Below are 25,796 nucleotides of genomic sequence, written 5' to 3'. Positions count from 1 at the left end.
GACCAGAATCAAAAAGTCAGAGAATATGTCTCGATGTGGATATAGAGAAATCAGAAAACCCTCTGATTTTATATTAAATGTAAAATGATGCACACTCTGTGGAAAGCAGTCTGACAGTTTCTCCAACAAATATACATACAGTCACCATATGAACCGGCAATTCCACTCCTAGGCAAATACCCAAGAGAAGTGAAAACATATATCTGTACAGAAGCTTGTACCCAGATGTTTGTAGCAGGATTCTTCATAATAACAAAAAGTGGAAAGAATTCAAATGTTTGTCAACTGATGAATGGATAAACAAAATCTGATATATCCATCAACAGACTATGATTCAGCCATAAATAAGAAATGAAGTATTCCTAAAAGCTACAACATGGATAAACCCTAAAATGATTATGTGAATTGAAGGAGACCAGTCACAGAAGACCACAATTTCATCTATATGAAATGTCAGAATAGGGTAATCCATAGAGACAGAAAGTAAATCACTGTTTGCATAGATCCGGGGCGGTGGGGAGAATGGAAAGAGAGGAGTGTTAGCTAAATGGTACAGGGTTTCTTTTTGAGGTAAATAAAATGTTTTAAAGTTGACCACAGTGATGGTTACACAGCTCTGATTATACTGGAAACCATTGGACTGTACACTTTAAATGGGTGAATTGTATGGCATGTGAATCATATCTCAAAAAAGCTGTTGAGAAAAATTTATAGTGGCTTTTGTGTTATGTAATTTTCTCAAACTTAGATACAGAATTAATACCCACTATCACATGAGAATCCATGAAGTTTTAAATGTTAAAAGAGTCTTTTTCCATGAGCCATGAAAGAAAAAATTGGTGAACTGTTCTTTATCACATTTAAAACACCTGCTCATCAAAATACCCTGTTAAGAAATTGAAAAGCCTAACTACAGACTGGGAGATGATATTTGCAATACATCTACCTAACCAAAAAACTTATATACAAAATACACAGAGAACTCATAAATCAATAGGAGAAAAAGAATCCAATTAAAAATTGGCAAAAGATGTCAATAGACAGAAGATGTACAAATGGCTAATAAGTTCATGGAAAGACATCCAATATAGCTACTCCTCTGAGAAATACAAATTAAAAGTGTGGTAAGATGCCACCACGTATCCACTAGTGTTAGTGAGGACGAGGAGTAAGGAGAACTCTCAGACACTGCTGGTAAGAATGTACAACCACTCACCAGCAGTGGTACAACCACTTTGGAAAATCTCACAGTTTCTTAAGAAGTTAAATATGCACTTATATATGATGCAGTAATTCCATTCTTAGCCATTTACTCAAGATATAGGAAAACTATGTTCACACAAAGATTTGTGTATGAAAGTTCATTAGAAGCTTTGTTTGTAATAGAAAAAAAACAGAAGTCTATCAGGAGGTAAATGGATAAATAAATTGTGGTATATCCATACAATGGAAGAGTATTCAGCAGTAAAAAGAAACAAACTGTTGATTCATGTAGCAACATAGACGAATCTCGAAAATATCATGCTAGGCAAAAGAAGCCAGACACAACAGAGGACGTGCTATGTAATTCTATCAGGCTCTAGAAAAGAGGGTATGGCCTGTTAAGTGGCAGAAATCAGGCCATTCTTGACCTTGGCTGTGGTGGAGGTGAGATTGATTGAGAAGAGGCACAAAGGAGCTTTCTGGGGCGATGGAAATGCTCTCCATTTTGATTGTGGAGGTGGTTACATGACTGTATTACTTGTCAATATTTACTAACCTGTATATTTAAAATGAGTACATTTTATTGTATGTAAAGTATACCTCAATACAGTTGACTTCAAAAGTGTTTTTCTTACTCATTTTGACTTTCTTTACCCTAGACCAGACAGGTCGAGAAACTCTGGACCACAGGGTAAATCCAGCCTGCCACCTGGATGACTGTGAGCTAAGAATGGTTCTGACATTTTTTAACGGCAGGAAAAAAAAAAGGCAAAAGAAAGACATTATTTCATGACACATAAAATATATGTGTCATTCCAATAATAGTAAAGTTTTATTGGAGCACAGCCACAGGCATGGCTTTCAGACTGTAGTGGCAGGAGACTATATGGCCTGCACAGCCTAAAATACTTACTGTCTGGCCCTTTCCAGAAAAGGTCTCCTGACCCCTCCTCCAAACAGTAATCTCTTCTCAATGACACCATCCCTTTGCAGGCTATAAGGAAGGAAGGAGTGCTCCTGTTTGTACTTTTGAAACAAAAAAGAGGCAACATTTAGTGAGAAAAGCAACCAGGGTAAACTAGCAACAATTTTTTTTTCTTGCCAGTGGCTTGGCTATTGGAAATTATGAGTGTTCTTTGGAGTTCTGTCACCTTTGTGAGAAATTGATCAGGTTTTGAGTGGCATTCCACAGACACAACATCCCCTCTTCTCCTTAGCTTTATGGGACAGCCAACTGCTGGCCTTTGAGGGGAAGGACAACAGACTATTACACAGCTCCTCTCCAGGCCCGCTGTTTTCCGACACTTTCTTTTTCTCTTAGACCACTTGTGACTTGTGATTCAGAGACTCACTTCAGAAACAATCAGACACAACACATCTTCACTCGGTCTTCTGTGTCAGCTGCCTACCTTCAGAAGAGACTCCGTTTTCCACCATCAGCTCTCGTCTTCACGGAAGGAGCAGGGAGCCAGAGGAGAGATTTGCTTTCTTGTCTCTCTTCCCCATCCCAGCCCGCCCTGTGTGTCCCCAGGGCCCAAGCCTGTTCCAAGAGATTCCAAGGGTCAAAAGCACATCATGCCCCGTTGCTCTCTGATCCTTCACCTCCACAACGTTTTTATTTAAGGGAAGGTTCAATGAGCTTCCAGGTAAATTTAAAGGGGGAAAAGTAATAAAAACACACAGCTCAAGAGGTGTCTGTGAAAATAAGAAAAGAGACCATTAACTTTACCTCGTTGATATATTCAGGTGGTTACAAGTTCATTATCTCATTGAAACCTGAGATCTTTTTTTTCTTTTTCTCCTGGTGGTGACTTTCTCTCTGTGTCAGGAGCAAGGGTACTGATTCAGTTTTTCCTTCCTTAGGAGCATGTCTGTAAATTAACTCAGATTTACAGTCAGAGAAATGCTGCCTGCTGGTTGACAAAGTTAAAACCAAAAGCCTCAGCTCAGAAATGTTCTTGTCAAGCAAATGCCTCATCTCCTGCTAAAAACATTTTGTCTCCCATGAACCCACATGAGGAACAATTCGGTGAGGTGAGTGGGTCGTCTTCTTTGGCAAAGGAGGAGAAAGGACAAAAGGCTGGATGTCTTTGTATTTATTCTGATGTAAAGATGACTTACTGCTTTGTTTACCTAATAAAATCTTTCTCCAGGTGAACACACTGAGATGGAAGTGTCTTATTTGCATGGCAGACCTAGGGCATTGAAAGCATAGCCCTGTTCACATAAACCCCTTTTCAAAGAAACACAGGAGAGGAGGACTTCAAATAGAATGAAAACAAGCTCACAATGAGAGATGATACTGAATCATATGCTATTGGCTGGAACTGCGACTTGGAACCCATAAACTGCAATAAAAACTGCTCTTGTTATTTCTTTAGGGACATGTCTTCCTCTGAGTACTTCATTTTCTATAGGAGAGAATGAGAATGGGACCTATCTGTGGTTCCTGGAAGACCTACCAGAGCAGACTCATCATCTGAAGGAGTCCCACTTCCATCTGGAAACTCAAAGTCACATTATCGGCCTGGCATGGTGGTTCACGCCTGTAATCCCAGCACTTTGGGAGGCAGAGGTGGGCAGATCACCTGAGGTCAGGAGTTCGAGTCCAGCTTGGCCACCATGGTGAAATCCCGTCTCTACTAAAATAGAAAAATTAGCCGGGCGTGGTGGCACACGCCTGTAATCCCAGCTACTCAGGAGGCTGAGGCAGGAGAATTGCTTGAACCTGGGAGGCAAAGATTGCCATGAGCCAAGATCGTGCCACTGCACGCCAGCCTGGACAACAAGAGTAAGACTCCGTCTCAAAAAAAAAAAAGTCACACTATCTACGTTCATGAAAAACGCCAGTGGAAGGTCAGATGTTTGTAATTCATTGCCATCTTCTTGACTTTCTTCTAATACACTAAAGTACAGAGGTGCCAGTAGGCCATGCTCATACTGACTTACAAATTTGCTCACTTGGGAGTCTGCTTCCCACATCCCCCAAACTCCTTTCTCCTTCCTTTTTTCCCCCATATCCAATACCCACAGCTTCCCAGCACATAAATAAGATCATGCTGACTGCTGTTTCCCTGTAAATGAATATGTATTATGGTGTTAGGACTCAATATGTAACTCCTCACATTTTAAAGGTATTATTAAGGAGCATTTTTTAAAACGCAGCTTGAAGACGGCAATGATAGATTAGAGGAACAAACCTTCAGAATCTTCAGTCTTCTGAAAGTGGAATTTCAGGCATTAGTGGAGGTTCTATTCAAAGACAGTAGGGAGGAACTTTCCTGGTGCCTTTAAGTTACCCCCAGCCCTTCCTAGGAGCTGAGTTCATAGCCCCCATAACTGCTGCTGTTGAACTCATGTTCAACCACCATTCTTGAATGGCTACTGCATGCTAGGCACTGTAATAAGTATTTTCCAACATCCTACTTGGTTAATTTAAAATAGACAGTTTAATTTAAATTTTATGGACATAGAGGTCAAGTAAATTACCCAAAGTCAACCACAGAAAGAAACAGAGAGAGAGAGAGAGAGAGAAAGAAAGAAAGAAAGAAAGAAAGAAGGAAAGAAAGAAAGAAAGAAAGAGAAAGAAAAGAAAAAGAGGAGCATGATTGGTCATGAAGTCAAAAGACCAGTATCTGATTGATGTTTCCAGTGTGCTGTTTCCATGATGGTCAGCTCCACTGTCCAGAGCCCTAAAGGTCCAGGGATAGTAAACAAATCTGTGCTGAGGCATTGCTTATTATGGCCATTGTCAAACGCTAAGTGGTAAGATGAGATCTTTAATACAGAAAACTGGGGCTTTAATATAGAAAATTCTGAGTTGAGAGTAATGCCCTAATTAAAAAGAAATTAACTCATTTCCAACACCTGCAGGTCAAGCAGAGCTTTATGCATGGGCCCTAAACTCAGAACACAGCCCCCTCACACAGTCTCAAGACAGGCAGCAAACCCTGATGGGATGGATTCACATTCAATCAACCAATACATATTTACTGAGCAACTAGTATATGTTCACCAGAGATCAAGGTACTGGGGGAGATATAATAAGCCTAAGACTCAGTTCCTGTTCACAGCTTATTGGGAAACGAAACCATCCATTTTAAAAGGATAACTAAGAGATAAAGTGGAATACTAAATTGGGGGGCAGGGGCAGAAAATCAGCACTACAGGGGTTTAAAAGAAACACAAATCTCTTGAAGTTGGAGCAATTAGGAAAGTCTTCAAATAGCTATTTGGGGCTGGATTAGAGGGGGTTAAAAGGGAAAAGGGGTGGGGTGTGGTGGCTCACACCTGTAATCCCAGCACTTTGAGAGGCCTAGGTGGGTGGATTGCCTGAGGTCAGACCAGCCTGGCCAACATGGCAAAAGCCCGTCTCTACTAAAAATACAAAAAATTAGCTGGGTGTGGTGGCGCACGCCTGTAATCCCAGCTACTAGGGAGGCTGAGGCAGGAGAATCGCTTGTACCTGGGAGGCTGAGGTTGCAGTGAGCCAAGATTGTGCCACTGCACTCCAGCCTGGGTGACAGAGCAAGGCTCCGTCTTAAAAAAAAAAAAAAAAGAAAAAGGCAGGAGGAGAAGGACTCACTGAAAGGAAGTCTGTGGATGGGGAGCTATTGCAATGATCTGGCATGGGACAATAAAAAACGAAAAACTAAGAGAATTTAGTAACTCACTGGATGTGGGCAACAAGGCAAAAGCCTCTAGACTCAAAAGTAGTACCAGGGTTTCTCCAGAAATAAGAAGTTGAGAAGATTTGGAAGTTCGATTGGGGATCAACTGAGTTGGAAGTGGCATTCAAACGTACTAGATGGGGGAGGAGCCAAGATGGCCGAATAGGAACAGCTCCGGTCTACAGCTCCCAGCGTGAGCGACGCAGAAGAGGGGTGATTTCTGCATTTCCATCTGAGGTACCGGGTTCATCTCACTAGGGAGTGCCAGACAGTGGGCGCAGGTCAGTGGGTGCGCGCACCGTGCGCGAGCCGAAGCAGGGCGAGGCATTGCCTCACTTGGGAAGCGCAAGGGGTCAGGGAGTTCCCTTTCCGAGTCAAAGAAAGGGCTGACGGACGCACCTGGAAAATCAGGTCACTCCCACCCGAATACTGCGCTTTTCGGACCGGCTTAAAAAACGGTGCAGCACGAGATTATATCCCGCACCTGGCTCGGAGGGTCCTACACCCACGGAGTCTCGCTGATTGCTAGCACAGCAGTCTGAGATCAAACTGCAAGGCGGCAGCGAGGCTGGGGGACAGGCGCGCGCCATTGCCCAGGCTTGCTTAGGTAAACAAAGCAGCCAGGAAGCTCGAACTGGGTGGAGCCCACCACAGCTCAAGGAGGCCTGCCTGCCTCTGTAGGCTCCACCTCTGGGGGCAGGGCACAGACAAACAAAAAAACAGCAGGAACCTCTGCAGACTTAAATGTCCCTGTCTGACAGCTTTGAAGAGAGCAGTGGTTCTCCCAGCACGCAGCTGGAGATCTGAGAATGGGCAGACTGCCTCCTCAAGTGGGTCCCTGACCCCTGACCCCCGAGCAGCCTAACTGGGAGGCACCCCCCTGCAGGGGCACACTGACACCTCACACGGCAGGGTATTCCAACAGACCTGCAGCTGAGGGTCCTGTCTGTTAGAAGGAAAACTAACAAACAGAAAGGACATCCACACCAAAAACCCATCTGTACATCACCATCATCAAAGACCAAAAGTAGATAAAACCACAAAGATGGGGAAAAAACAGAACAGAAAAACAGGAAACTCTAAAACGCAGAGCGCCTCTCCTCCTCCAAAGGAACTCAGTTCCTCACCAGCAACGGAACAAAGCTGGATGGAGAATAACTTTGACGAGCTGAGAGAAGAAGGCTTCAGACGATCAAATTACTCTGAGCTACGGGAGGACATTCAAACCAAAGGCAAAGAAGTTGAAAACTTTGAAAAAAATTTAGAAGTATGTATAACTAGAATAACCAATACAGAGAAGTGCTTAAAGGAGCTGATGGAGCTGAAAACCAAGGCTCGAGAACTACATGAAGAATGCAGAAGCCTCAGGAGCCGATGTGATCAACTGGAAGAAAGAGTATCAGCAATGGAAGATGAAATGAATGAAATGAAGTGAGAAGGGAAGTTTAGAGAAAAAAGAATAAAAAGAAATGAGCAAAGCCTCCAAGAAATATGGGACTATGTGAAAAGACCAAATCTACGTCTGATTGGTGTACCTGAAGTGATGGGGAGAATGGAACCAAGTTGGAAAACACTCTGCAGGATATTATCCAGGAGAACTTCCCCAATCTAGCAAGGCAGGCCAACGTTCAGATTCAGGAAATACAGAGAACGCCACAAAGATACTCCTTGAGAAGAGCAACTCCAAGACACATAATTGTCAGATTCACCAAAGTTGAAATGAAGGAAAAAATGTTAAGAGCAGCCAGAGAGAAAGGTCGGGTTACCCTCAAAGGGAAGCCCATCAGACTAACAGCGGATCTCTCAGCAGAAACCCTACAAGCCAGAAGAGAGTGGGGGCCAATATTCAACATTCTTAAAGAAAAGAATTTTCAACCCAGAATTTCATATCCAGCCAAACTAAGCTTCATAAGTGAAGGAGAAATAAAATCCTTTACAGAAAGCAAATGCTGAGAGATTTTGTCACCACCAGGCCTGCCTTAAAAGAGCTCCTGAAGGAAGCACTAAACATGGAAAGGAACAACCAGTATCAGCCACTGCAAAAACATGCCAAATTGTAAAGACCATTGATGCTAGGAAAAAACTGCATCAACTAATGAGCAAAATAACCAGCTAACATCATAATGACAGGATCAAATTTACACATAACAATATTAACCTTAAATGTAAATGGGCTAAATGCTCCAATTAAAAGACACAGACTGGCAAATTGGATAAAGAGTCAAGACCCATCTGTGTGCTGTATTCAGGAAACCCATCTCACGTGCGGAGACACACATAGGCTCAAAATAAAAGGATGGAGGAAGATCTACCAAGCAAATGGAAAACAAAAAAAGGCAGGGGTTACAATCCTAGTCTCTGATAAAACAGACTTTAAACCAACAAAGATCAAAAGAGACAAAGAAGGCCATTACATAATGGTAAAGGGATCAATTCAACAAGAAGAGCTAACTATCCTAAATATATATGCACCCAATACAGGAGCACCCAGATTCATAAAGCAAGTCCTGAGTGACCTACAAAGAGACTTAGACTCCCACACATTAATAATGGGAGACTTTAACACCCCACTGTCAACATTAGACAGATCAACGAGACAGAAAGTCAACAAGGATACCCAGGAATTGAACTCAGCTCTGCACCAAGCGGACCTAATAGACATCTACAGAACTCTCCACCCCAAATCAACAGAATATACATTTTTTTCAGCACCACACCACACCTATTCCAAAATTGACCACATACTTGGAAGTAAAGCTCTCCTCACCAAATGTAAAAGAACAGAGATTATAACAAACTATCTCTCAGACCACAGTGCAATCAAACTAGAACTCAGGATTAAGAATCTCACTCAAAACCGCTCAACTACATGGAAACTGAACAACCTGCTCCTGAATGACTACTGGATACATAACGAAATGAAGGCAGAAATAAAGATGTTCTTTGAAACCAACGAGAACAAAGACACAACATACCAGAATCTCTGGGACGCATTCAAAGCAGTGTGTAGAGGGAAATTTATAGCACTAAATGCCCACAAGAGAAAGCAGGAAAGATCCAAAATTGACACCCTAACATCACAATTAAAAGAACTAGAAAAGCAAGAGCAAACATATTCAAAAGCTAGCAGAAGGCAAGAAATAACTAAAATCAGAGCAGAACTGAAGGAAATAGAGATACAAAAAACCCTTCAAAAAATTAATGAATCCAGGAGCTGGTTTTTTGAAAGGATCAACAAAATTGATAGACCACTAGCAAGACTAATAAAGAAAAAGAGAGAGAAGAATCAAATAGACACAATAAAAAATGATAAAGGGGATATCACCGCTGATCCCAAAGAAATACAAACTACCATCAGAGAATACTACAAACACCTCTACACAAATAAACTAGAAAATCTAGAAGAAATGGATAAATTCCTCGACACCTACACTCTCCCAAGACTAAACCAGGAAGAAGTTGAATCTCTGAATAGACCAATAACAGGAGCTGAAATTGTGGCAATAATCAATAGTTTACCAACCAAAAAGAGTCCAGGACCAGATGGATTCACAGCCGAATTCTATCAGAGGTACAAGGAGGAACTGGTACCATTCCTTCTGAAACTATTCCAATCAATAGAAAAAGAGGGAATCCTCCCTAACTCATTTTATGAGGCCAGCATCATTCTGATACCAAAGCCAGGCAGAGACACAACCAGAAAAGAGAATTTTAGACCAATATCCTTGATAAACATTGATGCAAAAATCCTCAATAAAATACTGGCAAAACGAATCCAGCAGCACATCAAAAAGCTTATCCACCATGATCAAGTAGGCTTCATCCCTGGGATGCAAGGCTGGTTCAATATATGCAAATCAATAAATGTAATCCAGCATATAAACAGAGCCAAAGACAAAAACCACGTGATTATCTCAATAGATGCAGAAAAAGCCTTTGACAAAATTCAACAACCCTTCATGCTAAAAACTCTCAATACATTAGGTATTGATGGGACGTATTTCAAAATAATAAGAGCTATCTATGACAAACCCACAGCCAATATCATACTGAATGGGCAAAAACTGGAAGCATTCCCTTTGAAAACTGGCACAAGACAGGGATGCCCTCTCTCACCACTCCTATTCAACATAATGTTGGAAGTTCTGGCCAGAGCAATTAGGCAGGAGAAGGAAATAAAGGGTATTCAATTAGGAAAAGAGGAAGTCAAATTGTCCCTGTTTGCAGACTACATGATTGTATATCTAGAAAACCCCATTGTCTCAGCCCAAAATCTCCTTAAGCTGATAAGCAACTTCAGCAAAGTCTCAGGATACAAAATCAATGTACAAAAATCACAAGCATTCTTATACACCAATAACAGACAAACAGAGAGCCAAATCATGAGTGAACTCCCATTCACAATTGCTTCAAAGAGAATAAAATACCTAGGAATCCAACTTACAAGGGATGTGAAGGACCTCTTCAAGGAGAACTACAAACCACTGCTCAAGGAAATAAAAGAGGATACAAACAAATGGAAGAACATTCCATGCTCATGGGTAGGAAGAATCAATATCGTGAAAATGGCCATACTGCCCAAGGTAATTTACAGATTCAATGCCATCCCCATCAAGCTACCAATGACTTTCTTCACAGAATTGGAAAAAACTACTTTAAAGTTCATATGGAACCAAAAAAGAGCCCGCATTGCCAAGGCAATCCTAAGCCAAAAGAACAAAGCTGGAGGCATCACACTACCTGACTTCAAACTATACTACAAGGCTACAGTAACCAAAACAGCATGGTACTGGTACCAAAACAGCATGGTACTGGTACCAAAACAGAGATATAGATCAATGGAACAGAACAGAGCCCTCAGAAATAACGCCACATATCTACAACTATCTGATCTTTGACAAACCTGAGAAAAACAAGCAATGGGGAAAGGATTCCCTATTTAATAAATGGTGCAGGGAAAACTGGCTAGCCATATGTAGAAAGCTGAAACTGGATCCCTTCCTTATACCTTATACAAAAATCAATTCAAGATGGATTAAAGACTTAAACGTTAGACCTAAAACCATAAAAACCCTAGAAGAAAACCTAGGCATTACCATTCAGGACATAGGCATGGGCAAGGACTTCATGTCTAAAACACCAAAAGCAATGGCAACAAAAGACAAAATTGACAAATGGGATCTAATTAAACTAAAGAGCTTCTGCACAGCAAAAGAAACTACCATCAGAGTGAACAGGCAACCTACAAAATGGGAGAAAATTTCTGCAACCTACTCATCTGACAAAGGGCTAATATCCAGAATCTACAATGAACTCAAACAAATCTACAAGAAAAAAACAAACAACCCCATCAAAAAGTGGGTGAAGGACATGAACAGACACTACTCAAAAGAAGACATTTATGCAGCCAAAACACACACGAAAAAATGCTCATCATCACTGGCCATCAGAGAAATGCAAATCAAAACCACAATGAGATACCATCTCACACCAGTTAGAATGGCAATCATTCAAAAGTCAGCAAACAACAGGTGCTGGAGAGGATGTGGAGAAATAGGAACACTTTTACACTGTTGGTGGGACTGTAAACTAGTTCAACCATTGTGGAAGTCAGTGTGGCGATTCCTCAGGGATCTAGAACTAGAAATACCATTTGACCCAGCCATCCCATTACTGGGTATATACCCAAAGGACTATAAATCATGCTGCTATAAAGATACATGCACATGTATGTTTATTGCGGCATTATTCACAATAGCAAAGACTTGGAACCAACCCAAATGTCCAACAATGATAGACTGGATTAAGAAAATGTGGCACATATACACCATGGAATACTATGCAGCCATAAAAAATGATGAGTTCATGTCCTTTGTAGGGACATGGATGAAATTGGAAATCATCATTCTCAGTAAACTATCGCAAGAACAAAAAACCAAACACCGCATATTCTCACTCATAGGTGGGAATTGAACAATGAGATCACATGGACACAGGAAGGGGAATATCACACTCTGGGGACTGTTGTAGGGTGGGGGGAGGGGGGAGGGATGGCATTGGGAGATATACCTAGTGCTAGATGATGAGTTAGTGGGTGCAGCACACCAGCATGGCACATGTATACATATGTAACTAACCTGCACAATGTGCACATGTACCCTAAAACTTAAAGTATAATAAAAAAAAATGTACTAGATGTCCAGTGCAGAGATAGAGGATTCTAGTTCTCTGGAGGAAGGCTGGAGCCACAGTTAAAGATCTTGGCGTCCTGTGCCTAGATGCATGGGAATAGACAAGGCCACAGAGAAACCAAGTACAATAATCTAATTCATGTTTACAAAGCACAGTCTATGTTCTAAGAATTGTGTTTAACACTTTAAAAGAGTCACCTGAGTTATCCTCACAGCCCCACTAGGTAGACAGAGTACCCTAGAACCATTATGACTCGTGTTTTTACAGATACCAACACTGAGTCTTAGAGAGTTTTTATTTTTATACTTTTTAAACCATTTTATCACATGGACACATAGAAGGGAACAACACACATTGGGGCCTATCAGAGAGTGGAGGGTGGGAGGAGGGAGAAGATCAGGAAAAATAACTTATGGGTATGAGGCTTCATATCTGGGTGATGAAATAATCTGCACAACAAACCCCCATGACATGAGTTTACCTCTGTAACAATCTGCACATGTACCCCTGAACTCAAAAGTTCTAAAATAAAAATAATTAATTATGCTTTATTATCTTAGCCAGAGATGTTCCACTGAATGTGTGGATTAAACTTAGCTTCCTGGTTTGACAGACTTCTATAATTCAAAAATATTATTAATGATTTAATAACCTCTAATTAAAGTACAAAGTTAGCTAAACAAAAACTATAAGCTCATCTGATTGTGATAAGAGTAAATATAGGTAAGAATGACCAATTTGTTAATTATTCTTATATCTGGTTTCTGACTTATTGTTTCTATTAAAAATGTAAAGCAGATAAAGATTTAGTCCATTATTTTTCTTGTCAGGGAAATAAAAACAAATAGAGCAAAAAAAAACCCATTTTATTGTATTTATTATTTTTAACTTTTTTATTTCAATAGCTTTAGGTGTATAAGTGGTTTTGGCTACATATATGAACAGTCTGGTGAAAGCTGGGCTTTTCATGTACCTGTCACCCAAATAGCATGCCCAATTATTGTGCCCGAGAGAGTTTTTATTAATATAGTTTTCCCAAAGTCACTCGGTAGATAAGCAAATGATGGAGGTGGGTTCAGAGGCCAATTTCTCTGATTCCAAACTCATAGTCTTCAATACAACATTCTCCTGCATGGCAGAAGACGAGATGAGCTGGCTCACTGGTGACTATCAAGGCTGTGGGAGATTGCCAAGGCCAGAGAAGATGGGGAGGGTGGGAAGAGAGCCAAGCCCTCCAACACCTGGCAAGTGCCTCCCTCCTAGCTGAGCACCAGCAAAACTTCTTTTGCTAAGAACACATGCCCAAGCCAGAGGGTTGAACTTATCATATCGAGGTCATCTTGATCCCCTCTGTTTATCTTCTCTCTTAGGCACTTCCTGAGCAAACTTGCTTACTTACCCAATATAGCCTCATGTACTTTTGAACCGATCACCTCCCTCCCAAATCCCTAGATGCTCTTTGCCAGTCTCCCAGATTGGCTTTACTATTGAACTGGGCTTGTGATTTCTGCTTGAAACCTTGTTCGTCTTCTGTGAGTAAACTAAGGCAGCATAGTATGACCTAAGAGTCAATAAGAAAAGTGTCTTGGGCAAGATCCAAGCCAAGCCTAACAAAATTGTGAGATGGGGAAAATTTGCCTTTTTTCATCTGACCTTTTTGTCTTTTCTCCTGAACTCACTCATGTTCAGGCTTTTGATCCAATTTATTTGAGGGGAGGAAGAGTTCAGATTCTTTATACCCACTTCTTCCTTTATAACCCCTTTGACAAAACTCTCCCATAAAAAAGACACAATACATTCATTTACTTTAACATATAAATGACTGATAGTGATTCTATACATGAGCTCTACCAGGTATTTAACTGAACACAAAGTCATTTGATTTATGCCAAAGGAATAACGCTCTAACGATAAACATCTAAAATCCAAGTCAAAGGGGAATCCTTAAAGAAGAAAAATTGGGCAACTTTAATTTGTAGTGTAGAAATTCCCCAAGATAAAATTCCAAAGAATGAACTGGGCTCATGACAATCAATATGACAGTTAAAATTACAAAACACACAAGAAAATAAGGAATCGTGAGTGACATCAAGCACACACAACACACAGCTAAATCAGATCTGAACCGATTGTCAGAGTTGAAAAAGAACCAACTACAACTCTAAGAAATAAAAATTTCATGACTTAAAATTTAATAAATCAGATTACAGCATATTGAATGCAACTGAAGACAGATTTGTTTAACTTAGATCATAAAAATTATCCAAATACAGCACAAGGAGTCAAAGGGATGGAAAATACAAAAGAGAGATCAAAAGACATGGAGGAAGAAGTGTGAAGATTTAACAGATGTGTCATCAGAGTTCAAAGAGAAGAGGACAGAGATAACGGGAGAGAGACAGTATCTGAAGGAATAAAGTCTAAGAATTTTCCAGAACTTATACAAAGGCCATAGTCCAAATAATTTCGGATAAAAAAGAATCAGAAAAAAATAGAAATCTAACCCAAGTACAACATGAGCGAACTGCAGAAACCAAAGACAAAGAGAAGATTATAAAAGTAGCCAGAAAAAGAATAAAGTGGAAAGCAGATTGCCTTCAAATAAAGTTTGTCAACTTTATTTGACAACGGCTGATTTCTCAAGAAAAATTGGAGTGCAAAAGCCAATGAATGACTACCTTTAATATGCTAAGGGGAATACAACGCTTTCTTCATAAAAGTAATTCTAAAGGGTGTAATTCAGGCAGAAAGAAACCCTGAATAGAAATTCTGAGATGCAAAAAGAATGATGAGTAAAGAATGCAATCATATGGGTAAATCATACCACTGATTAAGACAGTAATAATAATGTCAGTGGGCTTTAAACAAAATAGTAAAATAAAGACAATAATGACTTACTAGTCAGGATTGAAGTTAAATGAATGAGTGTTCTAAGGTTCTTATATTGATGTGGAGGATGGCAAATATCGATTAACTTTAGACTTTGCAAGTTATATTATACATCTTAATTTTATAGGGTATTATCTAAAAGGATGGAAATATTGTACAACTTCCAGATAACGAGGGATTGCGGAGACAGAGAGAGAGCAAGAGAGAGAAAGAGAATTAATATAGAGGAGATACATTTAAAATATAAAAGAAACAAAAAATATAAGATATAGAAAGCGCAAAATAATATAGTAGATTGAAATTCAAATGTACTAGCAATTTCAATAAATATAAAAGGAATAAATCCTTCAGTTAAAATTTTAAACTTTTCAAACTGTATTATAAAAAACATGTTATCCATAGATAATGTGCTTATCTATGTAGAAAACCCTAATGTACAGACAAATCATTAGAATTATGGAGAATTTAGTAATGTTGCTGGATACTAAGTCAATGTTCAAAAATCAATTACACCATCCACACAAAAACCTGCATGAGAATGTTTATGGCAACTTTATTTATAATTGTCTAAATGTAGAAGCAACCAAGATGCTCTTCAGTAAGTGAATGGATAAATACACTGTGGTGCATCCAGACAATGGAATATTATTCAGTGCTGGAAAGAAATGAGCTAATAAGCCATGAAAAGACATGGAGAAACCTTAGGTGCATATTACTGAGTGAAAGAAGCCAATCTGAAATGGCTACATATTGTAGAATTCCAATTATATGACATTCTGAAAAAGGCACAAGTGGAGACAGACAGTAAAAAAAAAAAAAAAAAAAATCTGTGGTTGCGAGGGGTTGTGGGGAGGGAGAGATAAATAGGGGAAGCCCAGGGGATTTTTAGGGCAGTGAAACTACTCTGTATGATGCTGTAATAATGAACACATATCAATATACATCTGTCCAAACCTATAGAATGTACAACACCAAGAGTAAACTCTAATGTAAACTATGGATTTTGGGTGGTAATGATGTGTTGATGTAGGTTCATTGACTGTGACAAATGGACCACTCTGGTGGGGGATGTTGACAGTGGCAGAGGCGGTGCCTGTGTGGGGACAGGGGTAGATAGGAACTCTCTGTATCGTCTGCTCAATTTTGCTGTGAACCTAAAACTGCTCTAAAAAATAAAGTCCATTTAATAAATCAGTTATACACCCCACGTCTTTGAGTTGAATTGTGACTAGGAAACAAAATAACGATAGCTCTATATATCAGCAGCAAACAGAGAGGAAATATAATTTTTTAAAAGAGATAACATTTACCATAGCCTAAAAATATAAAGATGTACCTATGAATAAATCTACAAAAGATGTACATTCTTTTGTAAAGAAAAATATAGAAATATTATTGATAGACACTAAAGAAGGCCTACATTAGTAGAGAGATACACTATATTTGTGGAGAGAAAGTTAATCTCACAAAAGTGTTAGCTATCTTCAAATTTAATAAAATGATTCTAAAACATCAATGGATGAGCAAAGAACCAATAATAGCCAGCAAACTCTTGAAGAAGAACAAAGTAGAAGTTGCATCTACTCCTAATTCTTAGATATCAAGAATTAATATAGAGCTATAATATTTAAGGCAGTGGATAGACAAATTGACAAAGAGAACAGAATAATGAAAACTTGATTTATAACAGAACTGGCCCTGCAGATCAATGGGGACTGGATAGAAAATTGGATATCCATATAGAAAAACTGAAATTGTACCCCTATTGCACACAATTCACAAAAATCAATTCTAGGTAGATTAAAGACTTAAATGTGAAGGGCAAAACGACAACACTTTCAGAGGTGCATATAGGCTAATATATTTATTATCTTGGGGTGGGAAAGGATTTCTTACACAAGAAAGAAAAACTACAAACTATGAAAGACTACATTAAAATTTAAAACTCTAATTAATTACAAAAATCATTAAAAGGCAAACCACAAACCAAGACAAGATACTTTCAAATATATATCAAGAATACTTTAAAAATTCCTACAAATTAAAGAAAAAGCATAAATGATACAAAATAAAAATGGGCAAAAGACACAAGCAGGTAGTTCATGGAAGGGAAAAGCCAAGGAGTCAATAAACATAAGAGAAAAGATAATCTTAATTTCATTAGTAATCAGAGAAATGAACATTTAAACTTCAACGAGAGAGATTTCTCACCCACAAGACAAGCAAAAATGTAAGTCTTTCAACATCAAGTTTCTACAAAGATATGAACAACCATAACACTGAAAGGTAGGTAAACTGGTACAGCTACTTTGGAAAACAACTTGGCATTATTGGTAAAGCTAAAGATGTTCAAATTATATGACTCAGCAATTTCACTCCTAGGGCTGTACCCTAGAGAAATTCATGCTCACATAACCCAGGGATGCATAGGAAAGAATGACATAGGAGACATCTGTCAGAGCAACAAAGCAGAAATAAACGTCTCCCTCAACAATGTTAACTAAAATATTATTATATGTGATTTTCTTATAATAAAGTACTTCATTGCAGAGAAGCAATTGAATTACAGTTACATGCCACAACAAGGTTGAATTTTTGGGAACATAATATTAAGCAAGAAAAGGAAGTCAAGAATAGAATTATAGTTGCTGGGGATAGGAAGGATGAAGAAATAAGGAGTTGCTAATCAATAGGTATGAAGTTTCAGTTATGCAAGATAAATACGTTCTGAGCTCCACTGTATGCTATTGGACCAACAGCTAACCAAACTGTATTGTATACTTTAAAAATCTGTTAAGAGGGCACATCTCACATTAAGTGTTCTTACCACAATAGAATAAAAATAATAATAAAAGAAATTAATGTTAAAAAGAAAAGCGAATCTAAAAAGAATGCCTATACTATCATGTAATGATGTAAATATACACAAATATACATATATACTACATATACAACAAATAAGCATAAATCTGAATATTATATTGTTTAGGAATGCTAACATATTTGGTAAAACTGAAGAAAAGCAAAGAAATGATGAAATAAAAATGCAAGGTTCCTCTCTGAGTGGTAAGAAAACAGGATATAACTGAGGGAGGTACACAGAGGTCTTCAAAGGTGACAGTTATGTTATTTTTTAGTAAAGTAGTTAGTGGATACAGTATTTATTGTATTGATATTTATATCTAGATATTATTGTTCATCTATTTCATGTTCAGTTACAGCAATTAAAAAAAAGCATTCATTCAACAAATAAATATTGAGTCACTACTATGGCTCTGGCACTGTTCTAGGGGCTTAGGATACAACAGTGAATGAAACCAATGAAGTCCTTCCCTGCTTACCTGCCAGCTGGAGGGCAGTGGCATATCATTACAAATGATAAACAATAAACTTAATAGTAAGCAAACCATATAGCATGTTAGAATATGATAAGTGCTATAAAGAAAAAAAAAGAAAATGTTGAGCCAGGTAAATGAGAATGGTAGGGTGCGATGGGCAGTTTTACCAAGAAAATATCTGGGAGACGAGTAACCTAGGTAAAAAGTTAGAGCCAAGCAAAGGCTCTAGGGCAGGAAGACGTCTTGAAGTATAAAGAACTGCTAGGAGGCTTGTGTGGTTGAGATCAAGTGAGCAAAGAGGGGAAGTACTAGAACATGTGCTCAGGAAGGTACTGGATGGAGGGGGAGAAGAAGAGGGAGGAGGAGAAGTTGGACTACAGATTATGTATGGATTTTGAGCCAAAGAATGATATATAAATTTCCCATTGCTGCTGCAACAAATTACCACAAACAGTGGTTCTAAGAAATTTGGATTTATTATCTTATAGTTCTAGAGGTCAGATGTTCAAAATCAGTCTCTCTGGAGGCTGCAGCGGAGAATCTGCTTTCTTGCCTTTTCCACCTTCTCAAGTCAGTCCTCATGCCTTGGCTCAGGGTTCCTTCCTCCATCTTTTTTTTTTTTTTTTTTGAGATGGAGTTTCGCTCTTGTTGCCCAGGCTGGAGTGCAATGGTGCGATCTTGGCTCACTGCAACCTCTGCCTCCTGGGTTCAAGCGATTCTTCTGCCTCAGACTCCTGAGTAGCTGTGATTACAGGTGCTCACCACTATGCCTGGCTAATTTTTGGTATTTTTAGTAGAGATGGGGTTTCACCATGTTGGCCAGGCTGGTCTCAAACTCCCGACCTCAGGTGATCCGCCCACTTCGGCCTCCCAAAGTGCTGGGATTACAGGCATGAGCCACCACACCAGGTCCCCTTCCTCCATCTTTAAAGCCAGCTATGTGGTATCTTCAAGCCTCTCTCTGCTTTCGTCATGAAGCTGTCCTCTCTCAGCATCTGTCTACTGCTTGCCTCTTATATGGGCCCTTGTGGGTTTACTTATATACACTCCCCATCTGCAAAGTCTCTTTTGCCATATAAGCAACATATTCACAGGTTCCAGGGATTAGGATGTGGATGTCTGGGAGAGAGGGACATGTTTCAACCTACTGCAAGGAACATAATTGAGTTTTTTCTTTTCTTTTTTTTCTTTTTTTTTTAAGATGGGGTCTTGCTGTGTTGCCCAGGTTGGTCTTGAACTCCTTGGCTCAAGCAGTCTTCCCACCTTCACCTCCCAAGTAGCTGGGATTACAGGCATGAGTCACCATGCCCAGCTGAATATTTTTCTCAAAGGGATTTTGCAAGGGTGGAAGTAAGAAAAGCAATTAGGGAGCTATTTCAATCATCGAAGTGATAGTTTATGGTGGTTCCCATCAAACCCATAGCAGTGGGGGTAGTTAGAGGTGGTAGGACACTGGATATATTTCTGATATAGTGTGAACATTATCTCATAATGGTAGGGTGTGGGATTTGAGAGAAAGAGAAAAGTTAAGAATAAATCCAAAGTTTTTCACTTGAGCAACCAGAAAGCTCAAAATCCCATCAATTTAGATAGGGATGAACAGGGACAACACATTTTTAGGGGGAAGTTTAGGAGTTCCGTTTTGTACATTGAGGGAGATTGCAAAAAATGACCACAATTTTTTTTCTCATCCCTCTATGCAGGCCTCTTTGCAATGTGGTTTTACTGCTCATGCCATGAAGAAGTGACAGCTATTTCTCCATCTCGTGAATCTGGAAGAGTCTCGTGACTTGCTTTGACCAAGAGAATGTGGCAGAGGTGACACTAGGTGACTTTCAAGCCTAAGCCTCAATAGCCTGTACTCCCACTACCTTGGAAAACTTCCCTGATACTCCATCCTGATCTAGAGGATGAGAGACCAAATGGAGCAGAGATGAGTTGTCACAGTGAGACGCTCCAGATCAGCCAGCCAACAGCCAGCAGCAACCACTAGATGTGGGAATGAGCCATCCTAGACCACCCAGCCCCAGGTGAGTTTCCAGTGAAATCATACTGTTCATCTACCTTTGCAACTTCTTTTTTCCTCATTCAGTATTGTTTTTAGGATGTATCTGTAAATAAAGAGATCCACTTCAGTAATTTTTAACTACCCGGTAGAATCCAATATGTTGTGTATTCATTCTCCTACAAAAGTGATGACAATCCTTGCATATGTTCCAGTTTGTGAGTTTCTTAAGACAGATGCCAAGAAATGAAAGTGCTGAGTCCGAGGGGGTGCTCATTATTCATCTGTATTAGGTGTTGCCAAATTCTTGTCCAAAGTGGTTCTTTCAGTTCACCCACCCACCAGCAAAGGATGAAAGTTCCTTTTTCCATACATCTTCCCTAACACTTTGTGTAATTAGACTTTCATTTTCTTAATCTTACAGGAATAAAATTGATCTCATTGTTATTCTAATTTTCTTATTCCAGATTGTTGTGAGGTTGAGAATAATTTTATAAATGTATTAGCCGTTAGCATTAGGGATTCTCCTTTATATCTTGCCTCTTCATGTCATTTGTCTATTTTTCTATTAGATTTTTTTGCTTTGCCTCATCTATTTTTAGTCATTCTCCATGGATCCTAGTCACATGGATTACAAATTTCTTCTCCTGATCAGTGGATTTTCTTTCTTTGCACTTTATTTATGCTATCCTTTGTTGAAGACATTTAAATTTTAATATAGCCTAATTTATTATTTTTGTCATTATAGTCAAATCTTTTTTCTTTTTTGCATGCACAAAATTTACTAAAGGCATTTTGTTTTTTGCTTATAGTCGAATCTTTTTTGTTTTGGCCTATCTGAAATTAAAGATTTTCTCTATTTTCTCCTACATGGTTCAGAGTTTGCTTTCCACATTTAAGTATTTAATCTATTTAGAGTTTCTTTTTGTGTAGGATATAAGGATCTGATTTTATAGATCCACTTACAACGAATGTTTCAATACTATTATTGACTAATTCATCCTTTTCCCTTAATTTTGATGCCTCGTCTGTCATATTTCAAGTATCCACCTACTCATAAGCCTGTGCCTAGGTCATTTGTCCTAGAAACCGTGTGTCAATATCAAAACAGTTCCAATAACCATAGCTTTACAGCAAGTCTGGATATTTGATAGAGCAAGTTCTCCTCCATTTCTTCCCTCTTGTTTATTTTTAGTCTTTTATTCTTCAGTAGGATTTTATAATCAGCTTGTCAAGTTTGGAACCTGTACTAGTTTCCTAGAATGGCTGCAACAAAGCATCACAAACTGGGTGGCTTAAAAACTACAGAAATTTGGCTAGACAAGGCAGTTGAGGAGGAGGGGGCGCTTGAGGCGAGGCTGACCCGGCATGCACTCCGCACCTTGGGGACATTATTTCGCGTGGAACAGCTGCTTTTGGAAGACTACTGCCCAGAAGAAAAGATGTTTGATTTTCATAAGCAAAAGATGTACCAAAGTATAGAAGGCTGGTGTATTTGCAGAGCTAAGTCCTCCAGTTCTCGATGCACTGACAGTAAATGCTATGAAAAGGACTTCCAGAGCCATTTTGGATTACATGAGACTTGCTCAGGAGACATCTGCAATGCCTGTGTCCTGCTTGTAAAAAGACGGAAGAAGGTGAGAGCAGGATTTAAAAAAAAAAGAAAAAAACTGGAATCATGTGGTAGTTACAAGGTCTGGACCCAGTATAAAGAGTACATTGAAACCATAGAAAGTGAAAACTCTATCCGAGAACAGGATAAAAAGCATCCGGATCAGTAAACTGCAGAAGGAATTTGAACGTCATAATTCTGATGCTCACAATACCACCTCAAATGCGCCCCCAGCTCAATCTCCTTGTAACAGTAACCAGTTAGATGATAGCTCAGATACAGAAATGGTTTCTGGTTCTAACAGAACGCCAGTTTTTTTCCTTTTTAGAGCTCACATACTGGAAAAGACAGAAGAGACATTGTGGGGTCATCTATAAAGGCTGTTTTGGGGAAGTCCTCATCAACACACGTCTCTTCAAGTCTTGCTGCAGTCATAAGAAAGCAGCTGGGCCAGGCACCGTGTCTCACGCCTGTAATCCCAGCACTTTGCGAGGCCAAGGTGGGCAGATTATCTAAGGTAGGAGTTCGAGACCAGCCTGACCAACATGGTGAAACCCCGTCTCTTCTAAAAGTAGAAAAATTAGCTGGGCATAGTGGTGCACCTGTAATCCCAGCTACTCAGGAGGCTGAGGCAGGAGAATCAGTTGAACTCAGGAGGCGGAGGTTGCAGTGAGCTGAGATCACGCCACCTCACCCACTCCAGCCTGGGTGACAGAGTGAGACCCTGTCTAAGAAAGAAAGGAAGGAAAGAAAGGAAGGAAGGGAACAAAGGAAAGAGGGAAGGAGGGAAGGAAGGAAGGAAAGAAAGGAAGGAAGGGAACAAAGGAAGGAGGGAAGGAGGGAAGGAAGGAAGGAAAGAAAGGAAGGAAGGGAACAAAGGAAGGAGGGAAGGAGGGAAGGAAGGAAGGAAGGAAGGAAGGAAGGAAGGAAGGAAGGAAGGAAGGAAGGAAGGAAGGAAAGGAAGGAAGGGAAGGAAGGAAGGAAGGAAGGAAGGAAGGAAGGAAGGAAGGAAGGAAGGAAAGAAGGAAGGAAGGAAGGAGGGAGCTGCTGAGAAGCCAGAGGAGCAGGGGCCAGAGCCTCTGTCCATCCCCACTCAGGAGTAGAGACTGAAGTTTTCAGGTAAAAGGGGAACAAAAAAAAAATCTAAATTTTGAAAAGACCACAAAGCAACAATCTGACCCTCCTATTTTTCACTTGGATACCTGCTATTCTGCCAAAAGACAATTTCTAGAATAGTTTTGAATGGGTTGATTTTCCCCCAGTCCCACAAACTTTGAAGCCAGTGTCTAGCTCACTAAAAGAAGAGTTGCACATAATATTTAAGATGCTATTTCATAGGAAAGCTGAATGCTGCTGTAAAGTACTCTTTAAGTCTTTTTTTTAAATCCCCTCCTAATGAATGAAACTAGGGGAGTTTCAGGGGACAAAGGCGGGATTTGTTTATGATAAACTGTAGTTTTTAGTCTTTCCGTATTGAGAAGCAGTTGTTGGGGTATTTTTTAAGATGGCTAGCTACACTTGTTTTCCTTTATGATAATAAATTTGTCATAACTCAGTAACATGGACTTTCCCCTAGAGGTAGCTGTTAATAATTTTGAAATATTAAGGTCTTGCCTAGGTTCTGATGATTCAACCTGTACTACTGATTATTAAGCAGGACAGACTGAGCTTTCTGTTGCGAATACCTTGGAGGAGAAAGTAATTTCTCAATATATAGAGAGGTAACTTGACTGTATACGTTGCATCCTGTGCTACCTCCCTTCATATTAATATTTGACAAAGACTTTAACGTACGTGAAACTTCTAAAGCAGAATCAAAGCTTCTCTTGGGGAAATGGCAAGACAGGTGAGACCCTGCAGGAATAGTGCCAAGGCATTACCATGTAATAGAGAACACGCCCTATTAAAAATGTTAAACTATCTGAGAAATACAATGTGCAAGTCTTCAGGATGGCACAAAACAAAGGTTAATGCTACCTGAGGCACATTTCTTAGAGGGCTTGCTGAGTTTGTAAATAATCAGCTTTTGCTTGTGTTACATGACTTTGATGACTTCATTGAAAATATGCACAATTTAGTTTCAGCTCTGGATTACTTCAGTTGACCTTTGTGAAGGCTTTTATCTGTGTAGAGCAAGTATTTGACTTGTTTCAGCCTATTAGGTTTTTATTTTCTTTTGCTCTGTATTAAAAGCAAATTCTACTAAAAGAAAAGAGGTTTCTGTTCATGTTAAGCAGGTAGGTTTTTGTTTGGCTTCTTTTATTCAGGCTTTCTGAACATTGAGATAACTAACCTGAACTTAGAGCCCTTCAATCCTAAAATCCTCATGAAAAGCCTCTCACTCGAACCCAAACCAAAGCACTCTTACTGCCTCTTTTCTAAATGTTCAGGAAAAAGTATCACCAGTTCAGTCTTTTCATAATGAGGGAGAAGTACTTGCCTGCCTTGTAATAACAAGACTCAGTGCTTATTTTTTAAACTGCATTTTAAAAATCGGATAGTATAACAATAAGGAGTGAGCCACCTTTTATGGGCACCCTGTAGATTTATAGTTCTTAATCTAAACATTTTATATTTCCTTCTTTTGGAGAAAACCTACATGCTGCAAGCCACCATATGCACAGACTATACAGTGAGCTGGGTCAGCTCTCCCTCAGTCTTTGAGGCGAATTACAAAAGTCCAGCCATTGTCATCCTCCTGAGTTATTTTGAAAATTGTTTTTGTGTATGTTGGCTGCAGCATAGAATATACTATACTATGGATCATCTCTACTCCTGTATTTATTTGTTTATTGCTAGACCTCAACCACAGTCTTCTTCTTCCTCTTCCACCTCTCTTCGCCTGTAGGATGTACTATATGTAGTCATGCACTTTGTATTAATATATTAGAAATCTACAGACCTATTTTGTACTTTTTATACTGTTGGCTACTTATAATCAAAACTTTTACTAGGGAATTGAGTAAGTCCAGTCTTATTAGAAATTTTTTTTAAAATACAGAAATTTGTTCTTTCACACTTCTGGAGGCCAGAAGTCCAAAAGGGTACATCATGACGGTTGGTTCCTTCTGGGGACCAGGAGCAGGGAATCTGTTCCATGCTTCTCCCTGAGCTTCTGGTGGTTTCTAGCAATGGTTGGCATTCTTTGGCTTGTAGCTGTATCACTCCAATCTCTGTGTCCGTCCTCACACATCCAACATCACCCAGCCTCCTTCCCTGTATGTGTCTCTGTGTCTTCATGTGGCCTTCCTATAAAGATTAGGGTGAGATCTAATATGACCTCATCTTAACTTGATCACATCTGTGAAGACTATGTCCAAATAAGGTCACATTCACAGATCCTGGGAGCTAGGACTTTACCTTATCTGTTAGGAATATACCATACAACCCTCAACAAAACCTTTGCTTGCAATTACATTGCATTTGGATGCCAATCAAAACCACAGTGGGATGCCACCTTACTCCTGCAAGAATGGCCATAATAAAAAAAAATAGATGTTGGTGTGGATATGGTGAAGAGGGAACACTTCTACACTGCTAGTGGGAATGTAAACTATGGAAAACAGTGTGAAGATTCCTTAAAGAACTAAAAGTAGAACTGCCATTTGATCCAGCAATCCCACTCCTGGGTACCTACCCAGAGGATGAGAAGTCATTATATGAAAACATTTCATTGCACACCCATGTTTATAGCAGCACAATTCACAATTGCAAAAATGTGGAGCAAACCCAAATGCCCATCAATCAGTGGATAAAGAAATGTGGTATGTATATATATATATATGTATATATATATGTGTATATATATGTATATATATGTATATATATGTATATATGTATATATGTATATATATGTATATATATGTATATATGTATATATATGTATA

At 39.3% G+C, this 25,796-nt stretch overlaps 1 pseudogene; it reads left to right on the top strand.

Annotated features, from left to right (window-relative positions):
• Positions 1–21,739: 21,739 nt before the first annotated feature.
• Positions 21,740–23,012, top strand: LOC100613934 (SIN3-HDAC complex-associated factor-like; annotated as a pseudogene).
• The last annotated feature ends 2,784 nt before the right edge of the window (positions 23,013–25,796 follow it).

Source organism: Pan troglodytes, chromosome 7 (genome assembly GCF_028858775.2).
Source record: "Pan troglodytes isolate AG18354 chromosome 7, NHGRI_mPanTro3-v2.0_pri, whole genome shotgun sequence".
Taxonomy (NCBI): Eukaryota; Metazoa; Chordata; class Mammalia; order Primates; family Hominidae; genus Pan; species Pan troglodytes.
Note: the sequence above shows the minus strand (reverse complement) of the source record. Positions and strands in the feature narration are given on the sequence as shown.